The 20,405-nt window shown below is 39.2% G+C and overlaps 1 non-coding gene across 1 annotated transcript; it reads left to right on the top strand.

Moving 5' to 3' along the window:
* Positions 1-4,338: 4,338 nt before the first annotated feature.
* On the top strand, positions 4,339-4,395 carry LOC111725479. Its single transcript, XR_002773536.1, has one exon. It is a non-coding gene; the product is annotated as a small nucleolar RNA SNORD58 (small nucleolar RNA).
* The last annotated feature ends 16,010 nt before the right edge of the window (positions 4,396-20,405 follow it).

The following is a 20,405-nucleotide window of genomic DNA, read 5'->3' as shown; positions in this document are numbered from 1 at the left end:
TTCAGAAAAAGATTCATTAGAATTACAGGATAATAGCCAACATATGGGACTCTGAAAAATATAACCTTAGTCATTTTTTTGCAGCTAGATAAACACCTCCTTGGCTTCAGCTCCCAAACCTCATGTTCTTATTCAGGCACTAAATTCCATAAAACATCAGTTGCTACATATTTTATAAATTATACCCACTAACGATGCCTCCCATGAACCTTGGGTCAGTGTAGGCTCATCCTATCCAGTTACATTGTTTTTACTAGGAAGTCCTCCTTATTTACCCCTAACTGTCGGAAACTAAGTAACATTGACCTCCAGACAGTCAGAACAGCATATCATCTCTCATTACAATAATCTGAACTGCAGTCATTGTTCAACATTAATTATTGCCGAGGCCATAGCATTTTCTTGCTACTTGACAGTTGATCTTCATCCTATCATTAACCTTAGGTCAATTTAATCCCAACCTCCATTTTCAGCGCTATCCAAACAATTTATTTTTTGCATTTTTTTCAGCCACACAAAGACAAACAATGTCAGACTGCTCCACATTGTTTTATGCATCATGATGATTAAACATCTTGAAAGACATTTGAACATCAAAGTTTACAAAGCACCAGACAATAAGAGCTCCAAAAAGGAGATATCATGATGGTTGGTTTTCCTGTAGAAGAATTATATAAGGAAGGATTTGGGAAGAGTATAAGTTCCAGAATTAAAATATCTTTTATTTTAGGATCATTCTTTCTGTATAAGCCAAGGAGATTTAAACTCAGCATCTATTATACAAAATGATCCACTATTGTAGTATAGCGGAATACGATACATTTTTTGTTCTAAAATCATGAGCAGAAATAAGAACAAAATTCACATGCTTTCATATGCTTCTAAGATTTTTCCCTCATCCTGGAAATCAGAAGTATGACCATATAAGAGAAGGAAAGCTAGAATTCCTGCTGAGAATTTATTTGGTGTTTTTTATTCTTCTTGACCTCACGCTTATAGGAAACGCCAAGAATAACAGTTTGACACAGCAAGGGCCATGGAAACAATAGTGTTTAATGCATTCAACTGAGGGGTAAGTAAGCCTTGTAAATATAATCACAGCCAATCACGAGTTAAAGAAGTGCTTTGGAGGACTTGGTGGAGCGCCTCCCTGCTAAATATAAAAGTCAGGAAGGCATTAATTAAAAAATTTCCAGAGAATAAGCATTTCCATATGAAAAAAGGTGTTGTCATACCCACATATAAAACGTTATATAAGAACAAGGGTCTAAATCGGACCAGCAAATAAACATAAAAGGAAAAAAACTGTAGAAAAAACTATAGCTTTGAATATCTTTATTTGAATATATCTTTATATGAATGGTAAGGGGGAAATCTATAGCTTTTTACGTTAATATGTCTTTATTTCAACGTTACTTTTGTATGTAGCTCATCAGGCTATTAAGGTAAGATCTAGTGCTCTCTGTCAGCCTTTGAGTGATCACAGAGCCATGACATACGGTAGACACGTTTGCCAGTTTTCCAGGCTAACCACTGGCACCTCCTCTGTCTCTTCCTGCCTCTGCCACAAAGGAAAAACTGAAATGCCTCACCCTTGATAGGAAAAAGATAAAGACATACATCTTGTTGGAAATGATTTCCTTGAGCAGTATTGAAAATATAGTTCTCAAAAATTTTTTGAGAAATTTAATTTTTTCCCCTCATTTTCCATTGTGTCCAGCTGTTTCCATATAACTATTAATGCAGAATGTAGGCCTGAGGGTACTTCACATGTGCAGGTGGCATTAGGGTAAGATATCTCATATTCTCTTGACCTTGAACAATAAGGGACTACCAGAGCAATTCAGATTTGCCTAGTGCCTCTGAGTGATTCCTGGGGAAAGCTCTGTGGTCTCTTTCTGCACCTTCGCTCGTCAGAAAATGCGAGGAAAACAGGCTCCTCTTGGCCTGAGTGTGTGTACTAGTGCCAGCAGCTTTCTCACTTCCAGGAAAGAATGAGGTCTAGGGACAAGGTGAAAGTTCCCCTTTGTTGTTGAACTTGGGAATTGACAATAAAAGCTAGTGGATAGTAGGAAGTTCCCTTTCCATCCTGGAAGGCTAGCATTCTGCATTGTGATCCAGTAGCCAGATCTGTGCGCACTTCTGTGGGAGCTCTGGGGCAAAGGGACACAAGACCAAGGCTTCTTGGAATCCTTAAGAATCTGAAGCAGGGAGATAAGCCTGCAGTCGCTCCCCTTAGCCTAGAGGGAAATTGACTTTACATGCTAAGGCCTCAAACTGAGTGGAGATCAGAAGAGTCACCTTATTCCTGGAAAATACAAATTTTAGCAGGAAACCCTGGAAACGTAAACACTGAGTAATAACGTAAACACTGAGCATACATACATTGAAGTACATCAATTTACCTTCATGCTGATTTTTGCCAGGGAGGCCTACTTAGAAACTTTGTTTCCAAACCCAAAAAGACCAAATCATCTTCTTTTCCTTACCCCTCCTCCCAAATTCTCTCCAGCACCCAAAACGCTAACTTGCTTTTCTGAGGCATACAAGTATGGGAATCTGTATGAGAAAAGAAGCCACAGTGTACGAGATCTGCAGTGGCCTTTAGTGCAATATTCTTTGGTGTGGATCATGCAATCCTGCCCAATGCAGCTGGCACTGCTCATGACAGATGTTGTTAAAGAAGCCTTGAGATCACAGAAACCTAACAAAAATCCTGAATTCAGTTAATACTGAATTTTTGAAGTTATTTTAAGTAATTTCATAGTCCATGCTGAGTTCTTCTACTCAGTGATGAATTTCCACATTGGGTTTAAAACATCTAAATTCAACAAGTCCAATAAAAACAGGTTACTAGGCATATGCATCTGCGCACCCAGCACGTGTGGGGACTTCAAGGTAGGTTTGCCTAGTTCCTGGCAAACGACAGGTCAGGATGGCAGCCTACCTGAGCTCAGCTACAGAAAGGAAGCACAGCAACCTTGGCCTTCACCGAACCACCTCCTCTTGCCTTGGGAACAACAGCCCTGAAGTAAACAAGGAACGGTCTCCATCTTGAGGCATGCAACAAGAATGTGTGATGACAAATTCTCTTCAAGACTGGGGACCATGTTTGTGCAAGCCAGTAAAATGATATCCAGAATTCTCTGTAAGGAGGCCCTGAAGGACCAAAGTGTGATGTCATTCTTGGAAGACTTTGCAAAGTAAAATCCTATAGGAACAGCCTGGTTTAAGAAGAATGTCATAGAATACGTGGGAGCATGGGTAGGGGGAGATTCTTAAGCTGATGGCATCCAGCACAGCCTTCTCTCCAACGGCTGACAAAGAGCCAATCTGGAAGGAAAGAGACAGGCCTCTTGCGCACTGGGCGAGGTGATGGTTCTGGCTACAGATGCCATTGAGTTGAGCCAGACCAAGAAAATTCTGGGACGATCACATTCTACTCATAAATGGACAAAATAAAAGCTCACCCTCTCAACAGCGCCCTTTCTCTAAGTTTGCCTTCAGTCATCACGTCCTAAAACTCATATTAGAAACCTGCATTCACAGCCCAACTTGAACACGAAACTTCATTTTCACAAAATCTATGCTCAGTTGTGTGCCCACATTCTAACCTGTTTTCACAAATGTTGTATTTGTGAAAACATAAACTGATAGGCAGTATATAGTAAGACAAGCTAAACAGAAAAGCATGAAAGAACATGATGTAAAAAGCAAATAAAGTGTAAACTCATCTCTCAACAAGCTTTCTTTGAGTGCCAACTATATAACCAGCTCAAAAAAGCCTCAAACCAAATTTAAAATGAAGTCATGCACACACATTAAGGTTCTCAATATGCTTTTCCAAATTGGTTTCTAAAAGGATTCTGGCAATTGGCATCCCTACAAGCATTGTAAGAAGTTCTTTATTTCACTGCGTGCCTTGTGTTAAATAAAATCCTTAGGTTAAAAGAGTGTGGTGTCACACCAATTATGTATTACACAAACCCAATATCCTGTAGCTTGAAACCTCTGACTTTCTAGACAGCAGAGTATCTTGATTATAGGCCACTTGAGGATGCAGCCTCACAACTTAAAATGATAGGCATGAGTTAGGGGAGCAGTAAACTTGAGGATTTTGGTCATCTTCCCATATACAGTAAGGTGCCTATGAATACCCTTCACTTACTTCCAAAAACATATGAATTTGGAAAATATCTCTCTCCCTCTTTTTCGCTCTCCCTCTCTCTCCCTCATATGTACGCATGTGTATGTGTATGTGTATAGTAATTATACACTTTCATGTGTTTGCTGTCTGCCTAAAGAAATGCAGACCAGCACGCAACAGAAATGGAGCCACTGCCTTTCTTAGAACATCTTTGGATTTACCGTGAAGATTAATACACTCTGAGAAGCCACCATTTTATTCAGCTATCATCAGTACAACAAGCTCTTTGACTTAGAATTTGTGGAATTGACTAACATTGTCAGAGCCAGCCGTCTTGAGAACCCAGTGTGCAGATTGAGAAGGGACACCAAAGTGTAATTAGAAGATGATAAAATTTCAACATTTGGGTGAATAATTACAGAACACACGTGAAACTGCCCAGGCCATCAAGAGTATGCATGTACGAAAAGCCACCAAGTATCTGAAGGATGTCACCTTAAAGAAACAGTGTGTACCATTCCGACATTACAATGGTGGAGTTGGTAGGTGTGCCCAGGCCAAATCATGGAGCTGGACACAGGGTCGGTGGCCCAAAAAGAGTGCTGAATTTTTGCTGCACATGCTTAAAAATGCAGAAAGCAGTGCTGAACTTAAGGGTTTAGATGTAGATTCTCTGGCCATTGAGCGTATCCAAGTGAACAAAGCACCCAAAATGCATTGCTGACCTCACAGAGTTCCTGGTGCCATTAATCCATACATGAGCTCCCCCTGCCACATCGAGATGATCCTTACCGAGAAGGAACAGATTGTTCCCAAACCAGAAGAGGAGGTAGCACAGAAGAAAAAGATATCCCAGAAGACCTGAAGAAACAAAAACTTAGGGCACAGGAATAGTGCAACATAAACTAAATGCAAATAACAGTTGAAAAGAAAAGAAAAGAAATAGAATCAGTAACACCAAGGTTAAGAAGAAGCTCACATTCTGCTTCAAAACTCACCAAAAAGCTTAATCAGACACAATACACAGCTCGGATAAATCGTTAAGATCACCACCTTTCCCAAGAAGATGGAAGGACTTTCAACATACTTTTCCTCCTTGTAAGTTCCTTCTAAAATATGGATGACCTGGGATCACATCAAAATAAATGTTCCAGATTTTACCTTGAAAATATTCCAAGTAAGGAGTGAATCGCTTCTGGATCTCTAACTAGTGCCTTCCAGGGTGTCTCTATACTTGTCTTGGCAGAATATAGGTTGACAACACAGTTCCTGCCTGCTGAGAGCTCAGGTTGAGCAGCATGCAAGCAGAAAGATCTCAAGGTAATGTGATAAGCACTATTTTAGGGTTGTGAATGGAGGAGCCTTCATCAGGGAGAAGTCATCAAAGGCTTCAGGGAAGATGAGTGTTGAAAGGTCCAACTCAGCTCTGTCCAGGAAAGAGGAAGGGCAGAAGGCAAAGTGACTATGGGTAAGTTAGGATTAAGAAAGGCTTTGAAATGACTAATGCCAGACTGTATCCTGAATGCTCTGGCAAGTCAGACAATGTCTCTAAGAAGGAGAGTGATGTGGAAAGATTCATTTTTAGCAAGATAATTGTGAGCAGAACCGTAGAGGAGAGAGGCTGGCTGCAGGAAGACTGGTTAGTGACGTCAGGGACCAAGAAAGAGACCGAGGTGGTAGCAGCAGGAGCGGAGAAGATAGATTAACATTGGGATATAGTCCTGAGGCAGAATAAATAGAGCACTAATATGGAAATAACAGAGAAAGAGACATTAAGAATGATCCCGAACTTTCTATCTTTAATAAGTGATTAGATATAAATACCATTAATCAAACTTGAGAGTCTGAAAAGGAACAAATTGGAAGGATGATCATTTCTGTTCAAGATGGACTCAATTTTAGATACCTGATGTCTAACCAGGTGGCTATTTAAAAAAAACAAAAGCCTTTGAAATGTCCTAGAACTTTTCAGAAAAGCTGTAAGTGCAGTGCAATCCCTTCTGACCCCTGACTCCTACTTGCTATGTCTAAATCCGTGGCTGACCTAATGCCCCATCACTCCCTAATTCTTTATTTCCTACAAAGAGTAACATTGAGTAACATTCTCTGGCATAATCAGATAACCACAAATACAGGCAATTAACTAGATACATTATTACTATCAAATTCAGAAACGTCAGTGGAGTTCTGTTGTTGTTCAGCAGAAGAACCCCGTTCAACCCCGTTCAGGATCACAGACTGTGTTCAGCTCTGCGGTCTCCGTAGGCTCCTTCAGGCTGAACAGCTCCTCAGTCTCTCATTGCCTTTCATGTCCTTGACTCTTTTGAAAATTACAGGACAGTTATTCTGTGTCCCTCAATTTGGGTTTGTCTGATGTTTGCTCATTATTAGATTCAGGTTACGCATCTTTGGCAGGAAAATCAAAGAAGTGATACTGCGTTCTTCTTCTGCACCTTATGAGGTGGCACACGACTTCAGTGTATACCGTTACTGATGATGTTCGCTTTGATCAGTTGATTAAAGTGGTGTCTGCCAGTTTTCATCACTTTAAAGTTGTTCTCTTCTCCTATGTAATTAATAAGTAAATTTGCTACTTCTCATCAAACTTTCAATGTATTCATCATTAGTTTTTATTACAATGGATTTATGAGGTCTTGATTCAATTGTTTATAATCCATTACTGTCATTATTTATTTACGTGCTTAAACTGTCCCAGATTTGGCCAGTGGGAGCCTCCTCGGGCTGGTTTCTGGGTCCTTTTGACATGCTCCTATCATTCCTTGAGCATGTCCTTGATTTTTGGCATAAATAAGACATTCCAGATGCATCTTATACTTACCCTACCGGCCCTGAAATCAATCATTTCTCTAAGGAGCCTTGGTTCATTGCAATGGAAAATAATATTTAGTAGCCACATTCTAGGAGTTAGATGTACTCATATTAGTGCAGTATCACTGTCCCAGGCCCTCTCTGAGGACAGAAGTAGAGTATGTAACAGTTACACACCTACACACACACACACACACACACACACATTTCTTTTGGGGGGGAGCTGGGGCTGGGTTTGAACCCGCCACCTCCAGCATATGGGGCCGGCACCCTACCCTTTTGAGCCACAGGCGCCGCCCCTGCACTCACATTTCTTATCTTCTTTTTTTCCCTAAAATTATCTCTCTCTATATCGAAAAACATTAAGTTCAAACTGATAGCAGCAATTCTAATCCAATAACACATTTTAAGCATCTCCTTTTCTATATTCATTCTCCAATGGTGAAAAAACCTGGCTTTCTGCTTATCTTTCGGTTAATCTATCAGATGTAACCATCAGAGACAGTCTCATTCCACTCACCCCAACACTGCTTGTACGACTGCCCCCCATAAGGGTACCCCACTGAGGGCACAGCAAGACCTGCTCCTAACCCAGTCCACCCACTGTGTTGTCTCACCTACTAGGACTACATTGATCAGGAAGAGGGGAAAAAAGAGAATGGAAAAGAAAGGAACAAAGGGGGAAGGAAGAGAGAGAAAGACATTGAGGAATGTCTAGTAGATATTGAGAAGCGCCATGGCATTGAGATTGAGGCAGAGCCAGAAGGCTGGGTTCCAACAGAGTCCACCTGTTATTCTGTGTGTGATTTTGTGCAAAATACTGTATTATATTAGGTATAGGATGTATATGACCCTTTTAAAATTAAACTTTTTTAGTTAATTACAAATTCACATGTTATTTTAAGAAATAATAGAAAAATCTCATGCACCCTTTACCTAGTTTCTCCTAATAATATCTTGCAAAACTATAGCACAATGTCACAACCAGGGTATTGGCATTGATAGAATCAAGATACAGAGCATTTCTATTGCCACAAGATGTTGCCTTTTTACGGCCCAGTTTCCTCTTATCCCCACCTCTTCCCTAATCACTGGTAACCATGAATCTCTTCTCCGGTTTTACAGTTTTGTCAGTTCAAGAATGTTCTGTGAAAAAGTTGAGCGGTGCCTGTAGCTCAGTGGGTAGAGCACGGACCACATACACCAAGGTTGGCGGGTTCAAACCCGGCCCAGGTCAGCTAAAACAGCAACAATTGCAATAACAGCAAAAATAAAGGAAGAAAGAAAACAGAAAAAGTTCATTCCTTTTTATTCCCTTGCATAGGATAAATTCATAATATGAATATTCTACTGTTTTCCCCCCAATTAAGAGACATCTGGGTTGATTCCAGTTTGGGTTTATGACAATTGAAGTTGCTGTAAACATTTGTATACGGGTTTTTGTGTGAACATAAGTACTCGTTTTTCTGGGATTAAAGTCTAATCCAGCAATTGCTGGATCATATTATAGGCAGCATACATTTTTTAAAGGTTTTTAGAAGAAACTGCCAAACTTTTTCTAGAATGGCTGTACCATTTTAAAATTCCACCAGCAATACATGAGAGATTCAGTTTCACTGCATTCTCATCAGCATTTGATGTTGTTATGATTTTGTTTTGTATTAGCCATTCTAATAGGTATGTGGTGGTACTGCAAGGTGGTTAGAATTTCTATTTCCTTAATGGTTAATGATGTTGATCATCTTTTCATATACTATTTAAAATTTGTATATTTTCTTCAGTAAAATATATATTCATGTCTTCTGCCCACATTTAATTCAATCGTTGCCTTTTTAATGTTGAATTTTGAGAGTTCTTTATATATTCTAGACACTAACTGTTTGTTGGATATATAGTTTGCAAATATTTTCTCCCACTCTATAGCTTGCCTTTTGATGCTTTTAATAGGGTTGTTTGCAATGCAGAAATTTTAATGTTGATGAAATCCAGTTTATCACTTTTTTCATTTGTTTTACCTTTATAGATCAATCTTTTGGTATCAAGTCTAAGAACTCTTCGCCTACCTCTAAATACTAAAGATTTTATTCTGGTATTTTTTCTAGAAGTCTTATAGTTTTACATTTAAGTCTGTGATCTATTTTGAGTTAATTTTTATATAAGGTATGAAGTTGAGTTTGAGGTTTAGTTTTTTGCCTATGAATTCTCAACTGCTCCCAGTACCATTTGCTAAAAAGGTCATCATTTCTCCACTGAATCACTTGTGCACCTTTGTCAAAAATCAGTTAGCTTATTTTTGTGGGTCTATTCTGGATTTCTATTTTGTTCCATTCCTCTCTGTGTCTAGCTCTCATGAATATGACAATTTTTATTATTGTAGCTGTGTATTTTAGCTAGGCAGAAAGTCTTGAAGTTGAATAAACAGATTCATTGCATTTTATTTTTCTTTTTCAAAATCATTTAAAATATCCAAGTTCTTTTGCTTTTCCACATAACTTTTTGAATAATCTTGCACAATCTACAAAAATGCCTTGCTAGGATTTTAATAGGAAATGAATGACTACTGTGTATCAGTTTGGGGAAAATTGACATCTCTATTCTATATGAGTCATCACATCCATGAAGTTTTTCGTTCCTTTTTTTCATCAGAGTCATATAGTTATCATCAAAGTCTTGTTCATATTTGTTAGATTTATTAGCAAAAGTATTTTTTGATCAATTATAAATGGCATTACTTCAGTGTTCATGGCTAGTATATAGAAATATAATTGATTTTTGTATGCTTATCTTCTAGTCATCAACTTTGCTAAATTCACATATAAGTTCTAGGGAAGTTTTTATTATTATTCTTGAGATTTTCTATGTAGATAACTTTGTCATCTGAAAATAGGGACAGCTTTATTTCTTCCTTCTTGTTATTTTGAATTTTTTTATTTTTGTTTAAAGGTATATCATAGTTGTACATGCTATGCCTTTTTTTCTTGCCTTCTTATTGCACTGGCTACAAATTCCAGAACTGTATTGAATAAGAGTAGCAAAAGGAGAAATTCTCGGCATATTCCCAACTCAAGTGTATATATATGAAATACAGAATTTTTTTGCAGATCATTTTTATCTATTTGAGGAAATTCCCTCTTCTATTTCTTGAGAGTTTTCATCATGAAAAGATATCCAACTTTGTCAAAACCCTTTTTTGCAATTGATATGTGATTTTTCTTCCTTATCTCATTAATATACTGTGTTTCTCCGAAAATAAGACACTATCTTATATTTATTTTTTCTCAAGAAGACACACTAGGGCTTATTTTCAGGGCATGTCTTCCTTTCTGTGCTGAAATGCATCACTAGGTCTTATTATTGGGGTAGGGCTTATATTTAATAAATGCATAGAAATCCTACTAGGGCTTATTTTTGGGGTAGGTCTTATTTTCAGGGAAACACAGTGGTAATTTCATTGGTTGATTTTCAAATATTGAACCAGCCTCAAATCTCCGGAATAAATCATACTTGATCATGGCATTTAATTCTTATATATCACTAAATTCTGTTTGCTAACATTTTCTTGAGGTAGATGCTTAGGTGATCAATGTGGGGCACTTCTTTTATTCTAAAGTATGCATTTAGTGCTACAAATTCCCCTTTCAGCACAGCTGTAGCTGTGTCCCACACATTTTGATATATTGTTTTCTAACTTTCATTCAATTAAATATATTTTTAAATTTCCCTTGAGACCTCTTATTTGTGCTATGGTTTATCTGCGTGTTGTTTTGTTTCCAAGTGTTTGACGATTTCCCTGTTATCTCTCTGTTAGTGATGTCTCGTTCGATTCCATTGTGGTCAAGAGCACACTTTGTATGATGACGTGATATCTTTTCTAATTTGTTGAGATTTGTTTCAGAGCTCAGGACTTGATTTGTTTGATACATCTTCCCTGAGCACTTGAAAAGAATGTGTATTATGTTGCTATTGAGTAGAACGTTTCATAAATTTTTACTGGATCCTATTTGTTACTGGTGTTGTTGAGTTTTTCTATGGCCTTGCTGATTTTCTGTCTAGTTGTTCCACTAATCACTGAGAGAGGTTTCCAATTACTTGAGGAGGTGCCTATTTTTCCTCATTTCTACCAGTTTTTGTCTTATGTATTTGCACTTCTGTTGTTTAGTGCATGCTTATTTAGGATTGCTATGTTTTCTTAGTGAATTGACCCTTTAGCATTATATAGACAATTGTTTTATGCTAGTTTACCTTATCTGATCTTAACACAGCCACTCATGCTTTCCTTCAATTAATATGTGCATGATGCATGTTTTATGTCATTTCACTTCCTACCTGCCTGTACCAACTTTATTTAAAATAAGTTTCTTATAGGTAGCATATAGTTGGATCATGTTTTTTAATTATTCTGCCGTCCTCTGTCTTTTATTGGCACATTTATACTACATATATTTAACATGATGAATGGTATGTTAAGGCTTAAGTCTCTCATTTATTTTTTTGTGTTCTGTGTTTCTCTGTACTTTTTATTTAGTATTCTCGCCTTTCTGTGGGTTACGCAAACATGTTTTTTAGAACTTCACCGTGATTTATCTGCAGTGTTTTAGAATGTGCCTCTTTATCTAGCTTTTATAGTGGTTACTCTAGGTACTACATTATATATACATAACTTATCACAGTTTATTGGCGTCATGATCTTACCAGTTTAGAGTAAAGTATAAATACCTTATCTCCATTTGGATCCCTGTACTCTCCCGTTAATAATACAATTGTCTTGAATATTTCTCCTACAGACATTTAGAATCACATCAGACAATGTCATAATTCTTGTTTTAACCACCAAATATAATTTAGAAAACTCAAACGACAAGGAAAGCCTATTGTATCAATATTTACCCACACTTGTGCTTACTACGCTCTTTCTCACTTCCTGATGTTCCAAGGTTTCTTCTTTTCTTATTGCCTTTCTGTTTAGAGAAATTCTTTTTGAGTAGCTATTCTTTTTGGGTAGATGACTGAGTTTGTTTTACATTGCTCAGGGTCTTCAGTTACTTAGCAAAGGAATATGGAAAGTTATGTCTATTTTGTGTCCCTGGAAGTAGAAGTCTTAACTTACACATATTAATCTCTCTAAAGCTGGGAGCTGTCTTTCAACTGTTATTGACCAGGCTGCAACAACAACATAGTTGTTTTTGTCTCCATACACACACATTGGTTCATAGCTATTTACATTATATCATTTTAGTTGAGTTGGGTACATTGCTTGAGCAGTCTTAGCCTTGAAGGGAAAGATCATTGACAGAGGGGGTCCTTTCACAGAATCCTAAAGACCATTTCTCGTGGGCCACAAAAATACTCTCCCGAGTGCAGGGTGGTATAGAAAGAAATGAAAATGATTAATGTCATTGCACGTAGTCCTCCATGAACCTCATATAACCCATGCAGTATATTAGTTCTTGATTCATTTCATGAACTTGTGTATTAACAGCTAAAGAGAAAGTGGGTAATACGATTGTTATTTCTGGTGTCATGATTGGACAATGAAATCTGTTGACATTGCAGTCAGCAAATCATCTAAAGACCATTTGAGGAAGAAATATGAGCCTTTGTAGTTGTCAAAAACCTTCCATTGATACTTTCTGGTAAGATCAATATAGTGTCAGCATCAAAACTTGCAGAATGGATGTAGTGTCCTGGAAGAAACTACAGAAACCATAGTGGAGCTCCTTTTTTAAAAATGCCATATCACTAATGCTGTGGATATCACTTAAACAACTCTGTGTGGGAACTCATGGAATGACTCTGCTTTGATGAGTGATTCAGAAAATTCAGATACTTACAGTAATGAAGTTCATTATTTACATATGTGCAAGAGTAATGCATGATAAAAGTTATGCCTAAATAAGTCTAAAAGAGTTCACATAACAAATGTAAAACATAATAAATGATGAAATCATTGTGCTATTTTCTTTTGTTGTTGCAGTTTTGGTTGGGGCTGGCTTCGAACCCACCACCCTCAGTATATGGGACTGGCACCCTACTCCCTGAGCCACAGGCACCACCCATCATTGTGCTATTGCTTAATTGGCAATATTATTTTCCTTAGAAATATATCAAATAATGATGTATTTTACAATCAATAAATTTTAATCATTTTTCATCTTTATTTATTTGTAATCTTTATTCTCCGTATTTTTATAATTTTGGGAAAATATACATAATATAAAATTTACCATTCTTAACTATTTTATATACAGGTCAATGGCTTTAAAATAATTTCCCATCTCCAGAATTTTTTCATTTTCCCAAAGAGAAACTCTGTACTCATTAAACAATAATTCCCTATTCCTTTTTCCCCATATCCTCTGGAACCACCAATCTGCTTTCTGTCTCTATGAATTTGATTACTTATATGTCAACTTATACCTTATATAAGTAGAATCATGCAATATTTGTCGTTTTGCATCTGGCATTTTACTTAGTATGTCTTTGAGATTCATCTATATTGTAGCATGTGTCAGAATGTCCTCCTTTTTTAAGGCTGAATATTATTCCATTATGTATGTACACCGCATTTTGTTTATCCATTCATCTGTTGGTGGATATTTGGGTTGCTTCTGCCACTTAGCTATTGTGAATAATGCTGCTATGAACATGGGTATATAGATATCTGTTTGAGTCCCTGCATTCAATTCCTTTAGGTAAATACTCAGAAGTGGAATTGTTGGATCTTATCTTCTTAAATTAAGTGTAATTCAGTACTTAAGAGTAACCTACCTCCCAGAGTTGTAGAGGAATTAACACACTTAAAGGATTTGAAACACTGCATGTTCCATAGTAACCCTTCTGTAACGGTTAGTTACTTTTATTACTAAGTAGCTAGAAATATTCATCTGAAACTTGGGAGGGAGGTAAGGGATAACGGGAAAAAACAAAACTTGTTTTTGATGCATAGATTGTAGGGAAAGCCAATGGCATAGAGGAAATCACTCAAGGAGAGAATGTAGAGAAAGAAGAGAAAATGATCAAATTCAAAACACAGGTGTATTTATTAAGCAACAGAGGAGATGGCCTTAGTAAAGAGGACTAAACAAAGAGGCTTGTACGGTATAGAGTGAGAGAGCAAGGGCTGAAAGGATAGGAGGTGATAGTCTAAGAAGAAAACAGTAGCGGCGGGGTGATTCTGGATGATAATGAAGTCCAGGATACTGCCCCGGGGAGAGAAGAAGGTCTCTGAGGTTTGGGGTGAAAGAGACCACAACGACTGACTTACAGGAAATTACAACATTGTGAGACAACATGTCTCCTGTGCTCTCGCATATCGCATAGAAATTGAAGTAACTCTGGCTGATGGCAGGGATTGGGATGGAGGGGAAGAGGGTAAAGAGGAATTCCAATTGCTATGCAAAGACAGAATAGTCACTTGAAGTTTGGAAGATTGTAGGAAATAATGATGGAGAGAGAGGAAGCATAATGTTGTCCTATATTTGTTTCTGAATCCTGAAATTCTTAAGAGAAAGTTTTTAAAATGTAGTAGACTAAACGGATTCCAGCAGAATGCAATCTTGACAGAGAACCGTGGATTAAATTGAATAGACTTAATCAAATATCTGGCTTTGAATGTTTCAAAACTTCATATAATTAGCGTCTTCAACTATTTCCTGTGTAAATGTGGAATTCAAAAACTACCCTAGTACCTCAGTGAAAGTTATGGCATGAGAAATACCTGGATGGATAAAGATATGTTTGCATATTGAATGATAATGACAGTTAGTGGCTCAGGGAATTAATGGTTGATATTTAAAGCCATAGGAAAGAAGATAAAGATAACATTTGAAAGTGTAAGACCATCCTATACTTTTGCAATATTCTCTGGTCTCTACAAAACGTTAGTCATGGGCTGGTCGGCAGGAAACAAGTGAGTTGGGCATGTCATAAATTAATTCCAAACAGCAAAGCCCCAAATAAGCAAACTCAACATCAGAAATGATCTCTTGGCTCAGACTTCAATAAACAGAGAAATGGCAGTGGGTTAATCCTTCACTTGTTGTAGGCCAAAGATAGAGGTGCAGTCCTGATTGTTCCCGGAAGCGTATGAAAAAGTGTGCTTGTGTGAAGGAATTCGTAATAAATAGTGAGGGAATGGTCCTGAGGATGGGGACAAATTAAATTATAGCATAAGGATCAAAGCAATAATTTAAAGAAATCCGTTGTTTATGAGAATAATTACAACCACTTAAAGCATACTAAGAGTTGGGGCAAAAGGGCTGAACAGCTGTTAAACCTAAATCCCCTCTTCACAGGGAAGCACTGGCCCAGGGAACAGGCTGTGAGGCAGGTGACCTTTGGGAGGACCTAACCATTCTGTGTCCTGAGCATCAAGGAAAAAAATGGTCAAAGGGAGATTGTGTCTCTCCAGAAAGACGGTTGCACAGGAACTAAAACTTGAAAATGACACCCTGTAGTAAATGAATATTGAAGAAGAGCAGTTAATGCTACATATTTTAAGCATTATAGGAATAGCCTTAGGGTGGGAGACTTTTTTCCCTCCTAAGAGTCCTAAGAGAGCCACTAAAAAAAGTCATTATGGGCTACAGAGAAATAAAAACACTTTGACTATTAATTTCTTTTTTGAAAGAGAAAGACAAAGCATTCAGCTCCCAAGCTTTTAAAGTAATATTGAATTCAATAAATACAAGTAATAACCCTAATGTTTTCAAACTGGCTGTCTTCTGGTCAGTTGAAGGGGAGAAAGAGAGAAGAGACAGATGAGGAAAGGAAAGAAGGGAAAAGGTGATGATCATATTCAGACATAACTTTTCCTCTCAGGCGCTGCAGCCCTCATCAGCTCGGCATGAGTACCTGCGAGATGTCCCTGATGTACTAATCCCACCAACAACGCCAATCCCCTTCTCTGCTACCCACCATCACACTTGTTGCAGTAAAAAGAAAATTGTTTACTTATTTTGTTTTGTTTTTTGAAACAGAGCCTCACTCTGTCACCCTGGGTAGAGTCCCATGGCCTAATAGCTCATAGCAACCTCAAACTCTGGACTTAAAGTGATCCTCCTGCCTCAGCCTCCCAAGTACGTGGGACTACAGGTGCCCACCACAGTGCCCGGCTAGTTTTTCTATTTTTAGTAGAGACAGGGTCTCAATCTTGCTCAGGCTCGTCTCAAACTCCTGAGCTCAGGCAATCTACCTGTATCAGCCTCCCAGAGTGCTGGTGTTACAGGCATGAGCCCCTATGCCAGGCGTAAAAGGAAGTTATTCCAGCCTTTCAGGAGGCTTTGGTTCTCAGCGTCTCCATTACCACCTACCTTTGAGTAAACAACACTACTTTTTACTTTCCTGAGCAGTTCAAAGTGGTTAGTTTTAAACAGGTCCCCACTAACCCTTCACCAAAACTGTCTTTCTTTCCTACTATCTCAGGTAAAGTGGTGTCCTCTCCCATGTTCAGGCCTAACCTCCATCTTTGTCATGGCGGGTTTCCCTATGATTCCATCCCTTCAATCAGCTCTTTTCTCTTTAAACATTCAGATTATGTAATAAAAGCAATACATGCATACACTAAGGTATGAAAGATGGTGTCTCTCCAAAATTCATGTGCTCATCCTAATACTCAGTATGATGATATTAAGAGATGGTGCCTTTTGTGACGATATTATGTCCTAAGGACTCTTCCCTCATGAATGGAATTGGTGTCTTTATCACAGAGGTTAAAGGGCACATCCTGTTCCTTTCCCTCTGACTGTGTGCACTACCTGTGAAGCAGAACGAGCCCTCACTAAACACCAGATCTGCAAAACCTTAATCTTAGACCTCTCAGTCTCCAGAACTGTGAGAGATAAATTTCTGTTGTTTATAAATTATACTGTCTAAAATATTTTGTTATAGTAGCCTGAATGAGTAAGACACAATAATGAGATAAAATATTTGTATGGTATCTATAGCATATAAAACACTTTCACGTACAGAATAGTCTTTGAACTCTCACAATAAGCCTATGGAAAGAGTAATGATTCTGTTCTGGTCTGTGTGACTCACCCATGCTCATACAAGTAGACAGTGGCACAGTAAAGACTAGCTGGGCTGGGTGCCTCCTACCTACAGCAGAGCTTCCCAACTGGTGAGTGCACTCCCAGGTGGGCTGGAGGTGTGCTGAGTTATTAAATCCCTGCAGTCTTCCTAGGAGTTGTAGAGTTGAGGCATTGAGAGTCAATGCCCTGCCATGGGCAGTTTCATCCATTGACCACAAGATACTTTACAAATACAATCTTCCACAAGTGCCATAACTTGAATGAGTCTGGGCAGTGCTCAGGTGACCAATGGTTCCAGTTTGCCCAGTGCTTCTCTGGGTATTAGCTCTAAAATTTTGGAATTCTTGGTGCTAATGAAATAGGAATGATGGGTCACCCTTCAAGGGTGTTTCCCATGCGTTGCCTTTCACTGCTGTGTTTCAAATCCAACCAATAAGCAGGTGTTCAGGACCTACTAAAGCCGCTCTGCCCTGCTAGGCATGAGTACGCAGAGGTGAGCAATCCATGTCTGCTCACAAGGTGCGTGCAGTCTAGTGGGGAAGGTGGGGGTATGTATCCAAATGTACACAACACAAAGTGTGATTTTTGAAAACAAACCAGAAAAAAACAAACAAATAAACCAACCCTGAGTATTTAACATCTAAAGGAAGAGAGCGTTTCAGGAAGCAGGGAGACCAACAGACTCTAGTGCTAAGGAGGACCCAGGAAGGTGAGGACTAAGACAGTCAAAGGTATCTCTCAAAAGTAATGAAAGAGAAGTTTAATTAGAGGAGCAAAGGCCAAAATTAGCAGAGAGCAAATGTAGCAGCCAGAGTTATCCTCCAACACTGAGGCCAGAGGACTTCTGCTTTTGATCATGAACGAGTACATGAGACCAGCCCTTGCACCATAAACAACTGGAAAACTGGATCAATTACCTGAAGCAACATTAGGTACCAGACAACTGGCAACTGCCATCACTGAAAGAAATTTAAATAAAAGAGATGAGCCCAGTAAGAGACCCAGCTTTCTGCCTGGAGGCATTTACGGGACCCAGGCTGGGAAAAGGGAAAAAGCAAAGCAAAGCACTCACACCCAGCTGAGGAGACAGAGATCAAAGCCCAGGGAGGTGGTCTTTTTACCTCTCTTGTCCTTATTCTGCTTTTTCTTCAAAGCATCAATCACAAATCTGACTCTGTTGTTGATGTTCTTTTCTCTCTCCCTGGGACTCCCTCCTCAGAATATAACTTTCCTAAGGCCTGAGCAGGGATACTATCCATTTTATTCATGGTTATGTCCCTAAAATAGTGTATATAGTAGACGCTCAATAAATTTTTTTTTTTTTTTTGAGACAGAGTCTCACTCTCTTGTCCACAGTAGAGTGCCATGGTGTCATCATAGCTTACAGTAACCTCATACTCCTGGGCTCAAGCAATCCTCTTGCCTCAACCTCCTGAGTAGCTGGGACCACAGGCACCCACTACCATCCCTGGCTAGTTTTTCTGTTTTTAGTAGAGGGTCTTTAAACAGGGTCTTTCTCTTGCTCAGTCTAGTCTCCAACTCCTGAGCTCAGGCAATCCACCCAACCTGGCCTCCAAAAGTGCTAGAATTTCACATGAGAGCCACTGTGCCCTGCCTCAATAAATATTTTTGAATGCTTAAAACAAAAGGGAGTGAGTAATGAGGAAATATAGCAGGAAAGACAGATGTTCTCCAGAAATGTATAGGCAAAGGGAAAGAAGAGGTGAGTTGGCACCACATTAACAGTGTGAAGTTTCAGACAGGGTGCTCTGCAGAGAAAGGGGATGTGGGAAGCAAGAACTTGTTAGTCAGGGACACAGATTTGAGGCTGACTCCCCCATTCCCCTGATTGACATCCTTCTTACTAAAAATTCCTTTCTTCCTTGGCAATGCTTGTTGCCTCAGCAATTGGCTTTCTGTGCAGTGAGCAATCGGACCTAGGCCAGATCCCTTTTGGATTTGTTAACAAGCTTAGAAAGGAGCAGTTCAAAATGACAATAAGGGCCAAGGTAAGGTGAGGCCACACCAAGGCCCAGTAGAGTGGACAGGAAACCCACTGGGCAGCAACTCACACCTGTAACCCTAGCACTTTGGGAGGCCAAGGCCGGTGGATCACCTGAGCTTAGGAGCTCAAGAGACCAGCCTGAACAAGAGTGAGAACCTGTTTCTACTAAAAAAAAAAAAGAAAGAAAGAAAGAAAAACTAGCCAGTGTTGTGGTGGGGGTCTGGAGTCCTAGCTAGCTACTCAGGAGATTGAGGTAAGAGGATTGCCTGAGCCCAAGAGTTTGAGGTTGCTGTGAGCTATGATATCACTGCACTCAGCACTCTACCCAGGATGAGGACAACAGAGTGAGACTCTGTCTCAAAAAAGAAAAAAGAAAAAAAGATGGGCAAACTGAAAGGTCATGGTGGTGCCAGAGCCAGTGTAGCCAGAGCTGTTGGTGCTGCAGCAGTGGCAGAGGAGCCAGAGGGTTGGGGGGGGGAGCACAGGAGACTTTAGTAGCCCGAGGGGCTGGACAACTGATGGGGGTCACCTCCAGGCTGCCAGCTCAGGGACCTCTGTCTCCCTCCCCTTGTACTTGCGGAACCCCCCATTTCCCAGGCTTGGTCAATTTCATGTGCCGTTCCTGGGCCTACCTACAGAAGGGATTGTATCCATTCTTTTGTTAGGTTTTATATTATAAAACCTATATATATACCAAACATATATATATGGTACATATACATATATGTGTGTGTATATATATATATATATATATATATATAAAAGACCTACGGGGAGATTTTTTTCTGACTTCAGTTTTTCTCTCTGCTGGAAACTCTGGTACTTTCTCTGTATTCTTCTCTGTACAATAAATCCTGTCTTACCACTGATCTGTGGTCCATGGATTCATTCTTTGAATCCCCAAGACCAAGGCCCTACTGAAGGAGAAATTCCTGAGAATACGTAAATACCAATGAATGTTGGGATGATATAGAGAAGATGCTTCTGAAGTCACAGAGAAAGATGAACGTAAGCTCTGCAAGGCGAGGGCTGATGTGCAGGGCTGTACAGAGGCTGGCCCAACTGGCTGTCGGATTTCAGAAGGGGATAGTAGAACTATTGCCTGGAATTAGCAGAGTCCAGGGTGGGGACCCCCTATCACCTCAACAGCAGGAAGGGTGACCTCTGTTGGGCAAGGCTGGTCAGAGAATCACATCCTGACAGAAATTTAGGTTAAATTGATAAACTTGGAAATTGAATTTAAAAGAGATAGAGGGGCGCCCCGTGGGGAAAGGCAGATGGCTTGACGATGCAGTTAGGTAAAAAAATAGTGCTGAAATCCTAACGGGAGAGGTTTGCTAGGCGAGCAGGTGTGTACAGGGCCATGTTAGAGGGATATCAGGATGGAGGAAGC

The sequence above is a fragment of the Otolemur garnettii genome, unplaced genomic scaffold (genome assembly GCF_000181295.1).
Source record: "Otolemur garnettii isolate 467f Iridium unplaced genomic scaffold, OtoGar3 scaffold00041, whole genome shotgun sequence".
Classification (NCBI taxonomy): Eukaryota; Metazoa; Chordata; class Mammalia; order Primates; family Galagidae; genus Otolemur; species Otolemur garnettii.
The sequence above is the reverse complement of the archived record's forward strand: the minus strand, read 5'-3'. Positions and strand labels throughout refer to the sequence as shown.